Raw genomic sequence first — 12,628 nt, 5'->3', positions numbered from 1 at the left:
TAATAGTGGGACCTGTGAACTTGAGATGCAGCCCAACACGTAGCCCCTCGCCTGCCCTATCCGTCACTGTGTCATTCCCATCACTTTCCTGAATTGCCCAGATTTTCACACATGAAAACCTTAGCGAGCATCGGCGAAATACAAAATGTTCTGGTCGCCCATTGACTTCAATGGGGTTCGTTGTTCGAAACGAACCCTCGAGCATCACGGGAAGTTCGTTCCGAATAACGCTCATCTCTATTTATGATTCATTGTTGTGAAATCTGCTGGTTAGAAGAATATGTATAATTATCAATTTGTGATGTTTGCAAGTGGGAGTGGTTACTAACTGATCAGGTAAAAGTCTGGTGCATGTAGGATGATCATTTAACCATGAGTAAGGGCTTTGTCACACGGGCGCATTGGCACCCGTACAGGGCACCGATGCGCCCGTGTGACTGAGTCCATACTGCGGGAAGAAGACGGCCATACTTCAAGACAGACGACTCCCCGCAGTGCTGAAAAAAGAACACATGACTGGCAATGAAGCCGGTCACACGTTCTTTCTTCCAGCGCTGCAGAGAGACATCCGTCCTGAAGTGCTGCCGTCTTCTACCTGTAGTAACACGGGCGCCAATGTTACTAAGCCCTAAGGATCAATCTTGATCCAAAATACGTATGTTATGCTTGTTTTTAATTTCATGTAACCTACCAGGGCTTTTAATTCTTCACTATGGCCTCAGAAAAAAATTCTATACACTGTAGGTTCTTGAGAGATCTCTCTTTCCTTTCAGATATTATTTCTGATTTCTGGTTCCAAAGCATAGTTGTGGTATTTGGAATGTACATTATATGTAAGTCATCAGATTAATTATTATTTAAGAATTTAAACACAAAAGATAAGTTATCTTTCCACCTGACTCTCATATAAAGGTTTTTTTTTGTTAAAATAGGACATTTTGCATTACATTAATTTCACTCGTGTTTGCTTGAACATCTTCTTTGAAATTTGATCAAATAGATTATGACAGGAACATATTTTGATGAAAACCTAGTTACAAACAAAAATGTTCTGTTTTATTAAATAATTCAATGTAAATAAAAATAACTACAACTTACTGCATGGCTAATACAAAAATGAACAATTCTTTAACTCCTAGAAGGCCTGATACTTTTCAATCTTTGGGGGTTTTTTTTGTCCTTGTCTTTCAAAATCCACAACAGGCTTATTTTTCTGTCAACGCGGCTGTAAGATGGAAAAGTTGTAATTTCCAATTATACCATTCAATATAGCTTTTTTTCACCATATTCTGAGACCCATAAGCTTCCTATTATTTTGTCCATAGAGTTGTGTGTGAACTTCTTTTTTTTTTTTGTGAAAGAAACTTTAGTTTTTATTGGTATCATTTTGGAAATGTACGTTTTTTTTAAATTAATTTTTATCCCATTCTTTGGAGGTAAAAGGGTGCTTGTAAAAGGTCATTTCTGGCATTGTGCATTTTTTAAGTTGTTCATTATTCTGAATATTTGACACAAGATAATACCAAAACATACTGCATATCCAGAAGTTTACACAAAGGCTGGATTTTTAATGTAACATTATAATAGTGTAGAGGGAATCACAAAACGCTGTCCTATTTTTTGCAGGTGCAAATTTTATTAACTTGTAAAAAACAGACGTGAACATTTTCATTGAAAAGCATTAGTTCTAATAGAACCTTTTTTTTTTTCGCACCTATACATGCGGAGAAAAATTGCTTGTCTTACTGAGCCCTTACCCAGTTTTAAGCCTTCTACACAACTATGTTTTTTCAGGTAACAATTGTATTTTAACCTACATATGAAAATGATGAGCATTATTACTTGATTGGTACAATTAGTGAATCATACACCTGACTATAATCCTACAAAATTCCTGACTTTGCGTAAGCTTGCCAAGAAGAATTGATGCTGTCTTAGGCCTTAGTCAGACGGGCGTTTTTTCGCGCGATTTGCGGATCGCATGACTGATGCGCATCCGCAAATTGCGTGACCGGTGCCCGAAAATCGCCCAAAAATCTGCTCCTAGCCGCGTTTCATTAGAAACGGGCCGGAGCGGTCCAGCGCATTGCATTCAATGGAGCCGGCAATACAGCCGGCTCCATTGAAAGCAATGCGCTGCGGGCGAGTGTGGGATGAATTGTCGGGAAGGGCTTAAATATATAAGCCTTTCCCTGCAATTCATCCAGAAAAGTGTAAAAAAATATATATATACTCACCTTGTCCCGGGAGACGGAGTTCAGCGTGGCCGGCGGCAGTCCTCCTGAACTGCTGAGCGCTGAGCCAATCAGGGGCAGGTCTGACTCACACCCCCTTCACACCCACTGCAGGCCGTCCGCGCTGAACTCCATCTGCCGGGACAAGGTGAGTATATATATTTTTATTATTTTTACACTTTTCTGGATGAATTGCAGGGAAGGGCTTATATATTTAAGCCCTTCCCGACAATTCATCCCGCGCTCGCCTGCAGCGCATTGCTTTCAATGGAGCCGGCTGTATTGCCGGCTCCATTGATTTCAATGGGCAAACATCGTTCTTCTCTGCCACAGCTATTACAGCTGTGGCAGAGAAGAATGATTTGTCTTCTATATGTTCTCAATGGGGTCGGCGCTGCTGCCGCCGGCCCCATTGAGCGCATATAGAGAAGAGAACAGGAATCGCAGATCGCAGATAGGTGCGATCTGCGATTTCTGTTTTATAATTTATCGGACGAGCGCATAAAAAGCGCTCATGTGTCCGATACCATTGCAAAGCAATGGTTTGAAAAAATCGCCGGACGCATGCGCATGCGCAAATCGCGCATAAAAACGCCCGTCTGACTAAGGCCTTAAAGGCAAATGATAGTCACATCAAATATTCATTTGATTTAGATTTCTCTTTTCTTCACTTACTTTGCATGTTCGTAATTAACAAAAAAATACACTATTAACACCACTATTTCTAAATCATTCTTATTTTGCTGCATTTTCCCACACCTGCCTAGAACTTTTGCACAGCAGTGCACACACATACACACACATACACACACACACACATATATATATATATATATATATATATATATATATATATATATATATTAAATTCTGTAAAATCAAATGCTTTCATATTTTAATATACCACAGCACTTTAGCTATTTCATTTTATTGTTCTCCACCTCTACAATGTAATTAATATGCACTAAATTCCTAACGTTTTAGAGGATGTTTTACTGCACCAACCTTTTCACTATTTTACATCTGAGAAACTTAACATTTTTAAGATATTATAATCTCATTAGAACAACTAATATTGCCTATAATTTCAAAAAAAGAAAAGGTCAATGCTTCTTTCTAAAAGCTGTAAATATTGAGTATTGTAAACCATCGAACCTGTGCAAAGTGTAAATGGTTTTACAACCCCTGGAAAAATTATGAAATCCCCAGATTTAGGCTTTATTCACCCAGCTTTCTGTTTTGTTCACAAATCACATATGCACAAAATAATATTTTTTTTTAATTGCTGAACATTCTGGCTTTCTCATGCATACTTCAAACACATGAATGTAAATTGTTTTAATTAATGGCATATGTTTTACTGATCAAGAGGAGGAAAAAAATTATGGAATCAACTCAAAAAAATCCTTACTAATAATGTGCTGTTTCTGTATTGTTTTTATGATGTACTGAATTCTCTGAGGTATGAACTTCACTAGTTATGGACAATACTGTATTCTACATCAAGCTTGTTCCAACTTTCTCAAAGATCAGTTGACAGATCAGTTTTGTAGGACGAAGTCTAGACATAGACCAATTATTTATTTTCAGTCATACATTTATAATTGTTTTCTGGCCATGTGATATAGTTGATGATCATTTCTGGGAGAAAAGTTTAACCTTTTTCAATCCACTGATGTCTAAAGACATTCTGATTGAAGGCTGTACAGCTCTGATGTCAGAAGACGTCCGGTAGGGTATTCTTACCGTATATTACTGGTCACTCTGTTGTCGGGGGCCTCTCCAGCATGTCCCATACCACAGTACTAGCTCTAGCCAGCAGATGACGCCATTGTATAATGGCAGAAAGAGAAAGCCCCCTGGGAAACCTTGAATCCAAAATTGGATTGCAAAGGGTTAATATTATGTGCCCTGCATAAAAGGCACTATCAAATACAAAATTGACTTTATCATCACTAATCCTACCTTTTATTGAGAGAATGAGAAAAATTGTCTAAAATTTATATCTACACCAGTGTAATGACTGTTAAGATAATGATTGCATCCCATTGTCTTCTACCTGCATGCAATCCCATATCATGTCTCCTAGTATTGTCTCTTTGGGCAATACAAATTTATGATTCATCATTAAATATCACTTTCATTCAATTACCCACACTCCATGATTGCTTATCTTTAGCCAGTTGTAACCTTGTTTCCTTCTTTTTAGCTGTTCACACTGGTTTTCATTAGCTTTCCTATATGTAAACCCCATTTCATTCAACTAACTTCTTACTGTTTTTACAGTTAAACTGCTTTTTGAGTATTTTTACATTGTTACAGTTGACTCAATTGTTGGGGCCATACTTGTTTTTAATTAGCTTAACAGCACATGCACAAAGATAATTAATGAGTCTGCCTCTCCATTCTCTGCCCTATTGATAAGACATCACAGGCTCAGGGCTCTTTCCCACAAGCATATATCAGCCCGTCATTTTTACAGTCGGCTGATATACACTGTGATCTCATGCACTGGATTCCAATGCATCAGTTCACATGCCCATATTCCCACGATGTAAAAGTGCCCGGCCAGCCAACATAGCGCCGGTCATTTTTACATCGGGCCTAAAAGATAGTCCTGGATCTATCTTTTGGGCCGGAATATGTCAGCCGCTGCATGGGCTCCTATGGGAGCCAATGACAGTGGCCAGAGAAGGGAGGTGGAAGAGAGTTTAGCAACATGACTGCTAAACTCCCTGCCTTTTCTCTCTCCCCCTCTGGCTGATTCCAATGGTAGGAGGTGGGACAGGGGCACAGCTAAGTGCCACTCCATCTCACTTTCTCCCACTGCTGGCTGCAGACAGGGGGTGAGGCTAAGCTCCTGCCCCCTCCCTGCCCCTTGTCTGCAGCCAGTAATGGGAGGAGGCAGGATGAGGCAGTGCTTAGCTCCACCCCATCCTAATTTACAAATAAATTCGTAAAAAATCAGACAATGTGATTTTCTGGATGTGTTTTCTCATGTTGTCTCTCATAGTTGAGGTCTACCTATGATGTCAATTACAGGCCTCTCTCATCTTTTTAAGTGGGAGAACTTGTACAATTGGTATCTGACTAAATACTTTTTTTTCCCACTGTATGTCTCATGCTGCCAAACACCACTTCATCAATCATGGTTGATGGAGGGGGTATTAGGAAATATGTGTCACTTTTCACAAGGCCGTGTGAACCCATCTGCCGGGTATGCAATGGCACTGAGTAGGACTCCTGCAAGGCAAAGTGCAAAGACGCAGGTCTAAATTAGTCTCTCTATGAAAGCCATGGCCTTGTATAGCGGAAGACAATACTTTGTGCGCCCAAAATCCTCTGGTCAACTGAATTATCATGAAAGCTTTAGCGAACACGTCCCACCAGCTTTATTTTAGAAAATGTAAAAAAAGGAATGCTACCTCTGACACAATATTGCCAGAGTTTTGGATCACACATTCTTTAATGAGAGCCTTGAAGAAGGCTGCCATAGCCTAAAAATGTGTGGGCACATCAAGTAGGGACCTTGTCATGAATGCAAACCAGAAGGATAGCAAGCTATAGACAGAGGCATTTCCTTGAGCGCATTTTTGCCTGTGAACAAAAAAAATACAATAACAGAAATATTCATCTGAGAATGGTATGAAAAGTTCTAAGAGATAACAGAAAAATCATACAATATATTTGGGGACAAAGTTAAAACTAATTTTAAAAGCAAAAACAAAAAAAACCCACCTACACTAATAAAGAAAAAATGCTAGTGAACACCCGCACGCACAAAGAACAGTTTTGACCCAGACACTTATAACAGGCTGCACAAAGTTCGCAGATGCACATCCTTTATTTGTGTTTACAACAATACACATCCGGAACACAACATGGAGTGCTAAATGCAAAGGGAAATACACAAAAGCATTTAGCTTTAGCAAAAAAAAAAAAAAAAAATTACATTGCTGTCTATTATGTCGTTCACATGACCGGACTCCCGTGCTGTGTGTCCCATAGGAGCCAATGTAAAGAGCAGCGCAGTAAAGACCAAACAGCCATGCATGTCCTTTTTTCGTTACTGCGCGCATTCGCACGCAGTAAAAAAATACGGGCATATGAACACTTCATAGCAACTACATGGTTTTAATAGAACCGTAGTTTTCTGCGCGTGTATGTACGCACGAAAATACGCTCGTCTGAATGTACCCTAAGGCCTGAGTCAGACGAACGTTTTTTCGCGCGATTTGCGCATGCGCATGCGTCCGGCGATTTTTTTAAACCATTGCTTTGCAATGGTATCGGACACATGAGCGCTTTTTATGCGCTCGTCCGATAAATTATAGAACAGAAATCGCAGATCGCACCTATCTGCGATCTGCGATTCCTGTTCTCTTCTCTATAAGCGCACAATGGGGCCGGCGACAGCAGCGCCGACCCCATTGAGAACATATAGAAGACAAATCATTCTTCTCTGCCACAGCTGTAACAGCTGTGGCAGAGAAGAATGATGTTTTCCCATTGAATTCAATGGAGCCGGCAATACAGCCGGCTCCATTGAAAGCAATGGGCTGCGGGCGAGCGCAGGATAAATTGTCGGGAAGGGTTTATATATATAAGCCCTTCCCTGCAATTCATCCAGAAATGTGTAAAAATAAAAAAAATATATATACTCACCTTGTCCCGGCAGACGGAGTTCAGCGCTGCCGGTCTGCAGTGAGTGTGAGTCAGACCTGCCCCTGATTGGCTCAGCACTGAGCCAATCAGAGGCAGGTCTCACTCACACCCATTCATGAATTCATGAATGGGTTTGAGTGAGACCTGCCTCTGATTGGCTCAGCTCTGAGCCAATCAGGGGCAGGTCTGACTCACACCCCCTTCACACCCACTGCAGGCCGGCCACGCTGAACCCCGTCTGCCGGGACAAGGTGAGTATATATATATATTTTTTTTTTACACATTTCTGGATGAATTGCAGGGAAGAGCTTATATATTTAAGCCCTTCCCGACAATTCATTCCGCGCTCGCCCGCAGCGCATTGCTTTCAATGGAGCTAGGAGCAGATTTTTCGGGCGATTTTTTGGCCCCGGTCACGCGATTTGCGGATGCGCATCCGTCATGCGATCCGCAAATCGTGCAAAAAAACGCCCGTGTGACTAAGGCTTAAGGCAGCCAATAATAGACTTCAATAGTCGACCACTTAGGTATGTGATTGACTGCAGCAGTCTGTGACTTAGGCCTCATTCACATGTGCGTTATTTTGTATGCACCTATGTGCGCACAAAACCACGCATCTATTTGAACCATTGTTTTCCTATGGTGTGTTCAAATGTCCATGTTTTTTACACGTGTGCAAAGTCATGCACCTGCAAAAGATAGGATATGTGTGCACTGCAAAGGTCTGTGCTGCACGTAAATATTCCCCACAGGGAGTCCCCGCATCACTAAACACTGTGACTGCAGTGTTTAGTGATGTAATCCCCTGTCACAGCTGTCAAAATAAAAAATATATATACTCACCTTTCCACCGTATCTTGCAGGTTGGCTCACTGGCACTGAACTGAAGCTCTTTCTGCCGCCAGGGATTTAAAATTTCCACCTCCTGAAAGGGCTATGTCAGATTTGCTGAGCGCTCACCCAATCACAGGCAACGCTCAGCCATTGAATGACAGCTGTCAGGGAGCCAAGCTGCAAGATGCGCCAAGCCCCGAAAGCAGCGGAGAGATCAGCATATATATTTTTTTATTTTTTACACAAGCTAGGGATGATTTTCAGGGAAGGGCTTATATTTAAAGCGCTTCCCTGAAAATCACTGCAGGGGTTGCCGGCATCCCATTGCTTTTAATGGGGCCGCCAGCAGTAACGGCAGCTCCATTGAAAGCAATGGGAACAGAGCTTCATTCACGCATTTTTTTGCACATCTGTGCAGCACTGTTTTTGGCGCAAAACCGCTCGTGTGAATGAGGCCTAAGAGTTTAAAGAGCCAACACTTTCAGTATTAATCTATTTACTATTTATGTAGTTGCAGGACAGTTTAGCCTTAGTTTTTCTCTCCCTGGTAATGAGTCTCTGTATTTGCTGCTTTTATCTCATTTTTACATAAATATTTTTTTACCTTATATATTTTTAGTGCTTCTTCACTGCCTTCTTATTTTAGCAGTTTAAATGCTTTCTTTTTGTTGTTTATAGCCCCCTTTACCTCTTTATTGAGCCATATTGGTTTTCTCCTATTCCTAACTCTTTTACTCCTGTAATTTATAAATCACTCTCAGTACACTGTTCCAGTTGATAAGGTTAAGGCCATCTCTAAGCTGGTTGAATTCTGCCTTCCTAAAGTTTAAGATTTTTGTAGCTCCCTGATAAAATTTGCCATTGAAAGGCAATTAGAAAGGCATTATATTATGGTCACTATATACCAGACGTTCCCAACCTGCACCTTTATTATTCTGTCAGGCCTGTTGCTTAACCCCTTAGTGACCAAGCCTGTTTGCGCCTTAATGACCAGGCCAAATTTTGCAAATCTGACATGTGTCACTTTAACGTGGAAAAACACCAGAAAGGTTTTGCATATCCAAGCGATTCTGACATTGTTTTTTCGCCACATGTTGTACTTCATTTAGGCGGAAAAATTAGACCGATAGAATTTGTGTTTATTTATTAAAAGTGCCAAAATTGGGAAATTTTGAAAAAAATCGTAATTTTTTCACATTTCCAACTGCAATATCTTAAATATGTGCAAACATAATATAGAAATTTTTGCTAAGATTTATATTTCCACCTGTTTACTTTATTTTGGGCACACATTGGAAAAACTTTCGTTTTTTTTAACCATTTAGGAGACGTACAAATTTAACATTACTTTTTAGCATTTTGAGGAACACTTTGTTTTCCTACACCAAGCCAAGATTGGAAAGGCTCATGAGTGTCAGAATAATAGATACCCCCACAAGTGACCCCATTTTAAAAACTACACCCCTTAGTCTATTCACTGAGGGGTGTCATGAGTATTTTGACCCCACAGTTTTTTTCCAGGAATTAATTCAATTTAGAGGAGAAAAAGTAAAATTTCATATTTTTGCAAATCTATCATTTTAAAGACATATTTTTTTCCTATAGTTTACATGAAAATGAGGATTTAGACCCAAAATGGATACTTCTGTTTCTCCCGTGTTCAGAAATATACCCATTGTGGCCCTAATGTTATATCTGAGTCCACAACAGGGCCCAAAAGGAAAGGAGTAGTCAGTGTCTTTCAAAACAGAAATTTTGCTTGAAGTCCTTTTAGACCCCATAGCAATCAGAAGGAAAAAATTGTGATTTTCGTTTTTTGGGCAATTCTGTCATTTTAAAAACAGCTTTTTTTGTACAGCACACATATGAATGAAGACTTGCACCCAAAAATGGATACCCCTGTTTGTCCCGTGTTCAGAGACATACCCATTGTGGCCCTAATCTTATGTCTGGATGCACAACAGGGCCCAAAATGAAAGAAGTAGTCAGTGGCTTTCAGAACATAGATTTTGCTTGAAGACCTTTTAGGCCCCATTGCCCACTTGTAGAGTTCTTGAGCGCCCAAAACCATATAGAACCCCCACAAATGACCACATTTTGAAAACTAGACACCTTAACGAATTTATCTAGGGGTGTACTGTGTATTTTGACCCCACAGGAGCCGGGAGCCAGGAGATTTTGAATTTGCTGGGGGCTCCTGGGCTTCTGCGCGTGCGCGTGACGTCATCATCTGGCGCGCATGCGCAGAAGAGCGGCGGCGGGTTCAGGAGGACCGGATCTCCGGGGGACACCGCCGACAAGCCAGGTGAGAATTTTCAGCTGCCTTGATGGATCCGATCCATCAGGGCAGCTGAAACTTTAACTTTTTGGGCATTTTTATTTACTTTTTTGCGATCGATGCTATCCATTGGATAGCGCCAATCACAATGCCGGGGGGGGGGTCCCCGCAGCCTGGGATGACAGCTCCATGCTGTCAGCTACCTGCCGGCACCGGCAGCATGGAGCTGTCACGTCCACAGCCCGAGGGTCTTTATTCTCTACAGGAGGCGTGTTTTTACGTCCTCAGAGAATAAAGCCCACTTCGAGAGGACGTAAAAACACTATGGGCTGGTCATTAAGGGGTTAATATTGACTCTTAAGTGGCTGTCCCTCTAGTTAGGTCCTATATAAGTTGGGCAACATAATTGTCTTTAGTTATTGATAGAAACTTGTTACCTTTATGAGATATGAAGTTTTCAGCTCTTCAGTTTATATCCAGATAGTTAAGGTCTCCCATAATATTTATTTGATTGTGATTTAACTCTTCCCTTGTTTGCCTCAGTAATAGATTTTCAGTGGCTTCTGTTATATTTGGTGGCCTACAGAAAACTGCAATGAGGATTGTATTATTGCTTTTCCCTCAATCTATCTCCACCCATAGAGACTTCATATGTTCATTTCCCTCACATATATCTTCCGGTAGTGTGAGTTTTAAACAGGATTTTGCAAAAACACAAACCCCTCCCCTTTTCCAGTTTCTTTGATCTCTTCTAAATAGACTGTAACCCTGTAAGTCAACTACCCAGTCACAGCTTTCATCCAACCAGATCTACGTTATTCCCACTATGTCATAGTGTTTAATCTGTAGGAATAAAGAAGCAATATAGCTACAATCTAAAGATTACTATTGCTTGATTTGAATCATAAATAAATACAAAGAAATTAGGAGAAATAAGGTCCTTTTACATGGGACGAATGTCAGGCAAACAATGCCCAACACTTGTCCCTGTGTTACCTCGCTCCCATGCTACTGCACAGGAGCTAGCAGAGCTGGCTGGTTCATGGAGCGGCCAGCAGGGGGGGCGGGCAGTGCAAGGGATTTCTCTCTTCTCGCTTCCCCACCCCTCTCCATTGAGCTAACACAGCAGCCGTTCACTACTGAATGGCCATTGTTTAAACTGAATGATGAGTGATAAAGATCATTGCTATACATTGATATTCATTGATCATTCATATACAAAAATATATAAAAGATGTCATTGCAGCTATACATTCAGATATTACAGCAATCAGAGAATGCACGGCACATCTGGAGATCAAAATAGAGAATTTTGTAGTGGCTCACAACTCTTTAGTGGATGCCCAAAACTCAATGGAAGACAAAGAAACATTATCAGGTTCCGAAAAAATTCCAGAAGACATCCAAGATTCAAAGCTGATAGAATTCTTCACTGATCATTTTGTGGCTATTCTCCCTGAATCAAATAAAAGAGATCTCTTGATAGACATAGCTCACAGACTACCAAAACAAAAAAAAAAAAGGCCCCGGATACACCAAGAGATGTATTATCCAGACTTTACTTTTATCACTATAAAGAGACTCATTTCAAATCTCCCTTCAAAGTCAAAAACCTTCCTGCTCGCTTCCAACAGATTTCTCTGTTCTCCAAGCTATCTCCGGCAACTCTGACAAGAAGGAGGGAGCTTGCGAGATACACCAAGATATTGAGAAAGGAGAAAATTCCTTATAAATGTGGATTTCTGGTAAAGCTCCTCATCTCCAAAAACAGTAAAACATACAGCACATCTTCGCCCAAAGAGTTGGACAACATCTTTGCCAAATGGTCTCTCAATTTACCACAAGAAAATCTGCATCATTCCCCATCTAAGAGGCCTGCTTCACTTAGCAAATTTTAGAACAAAGTTTCACGAAACAAAACACCGCCATTACCCACTTAAATTGAGGGGATGGAGAAATAGAATAAGGAAAGCATGGGAAAAAAACAAGTTCAAGCTTCCAAGAACTAATTTTTTATCCTATCACATAACAAGTTCTTATCATGGTGACCTGTTTCACTAGTTTACATTTTTATGTTTCAACATCTTCATTTTGAATTTTTACGTACATCACTGCACTGGGTGGAGGATGGGGAACCATTCCTCGCTGTTTGCTCTCTTTTGGGATTCACCCCTCACTTCGGATGGGTGACTGGAACCCGCCCGGAAATACCTTTTTTATATTAGAACCTGGACTAGTTTAAGTAATATGGCTCCTTTTTTTCCCAACCGTATTTAGGTTGGGTTTCTGGATCAGGTTATCATTATTTACTCACTCTACACCATTGTTGACTTGTGTACTTGTTTGGGAGGTGGCATGTGGTCAGGGATTACGTAATTCTGAAGCTATGCTCTGGAACGTTCCTGCAGAGCCCAAGTAATATTCTTGATCAATGTTCCTATGGTATTTAAAATATGTTCATTAGAGATGAGCGAACGTACTCGGTAAGGGCGATTTCGCAATCGAGCACCGCGATTTTTGAGTACTTCACTACTCGGGTGAAAAGTACTCGGGTGCGCTGTGGGGCGGGGGGTTGCAGAAGGGAGCGGGGGGTAGCAGCGGGGAACAGCAGGGAGCC

Source organism: Eleutherodactylus coqui, chromosome 1 (assembly GCF_035609145.1).
Source record: "Eleutherodactylus coqui strain aEleCoq1 chromosome 1, aEleCoq1.hap1, whole genome shotgun sequence".
Taxonomy (NCBI): Eukaryota; Metazoa; Chordata; class Amphibia; order Anura; family Eleutherodactylidae; genus Eleutherodactylus; species Eleutherodactylus coqui.
The sequence above is the reverse complement of the archived record's forward strand: the minus strand, read 5'-3'. Positions refer to the sequence as shown.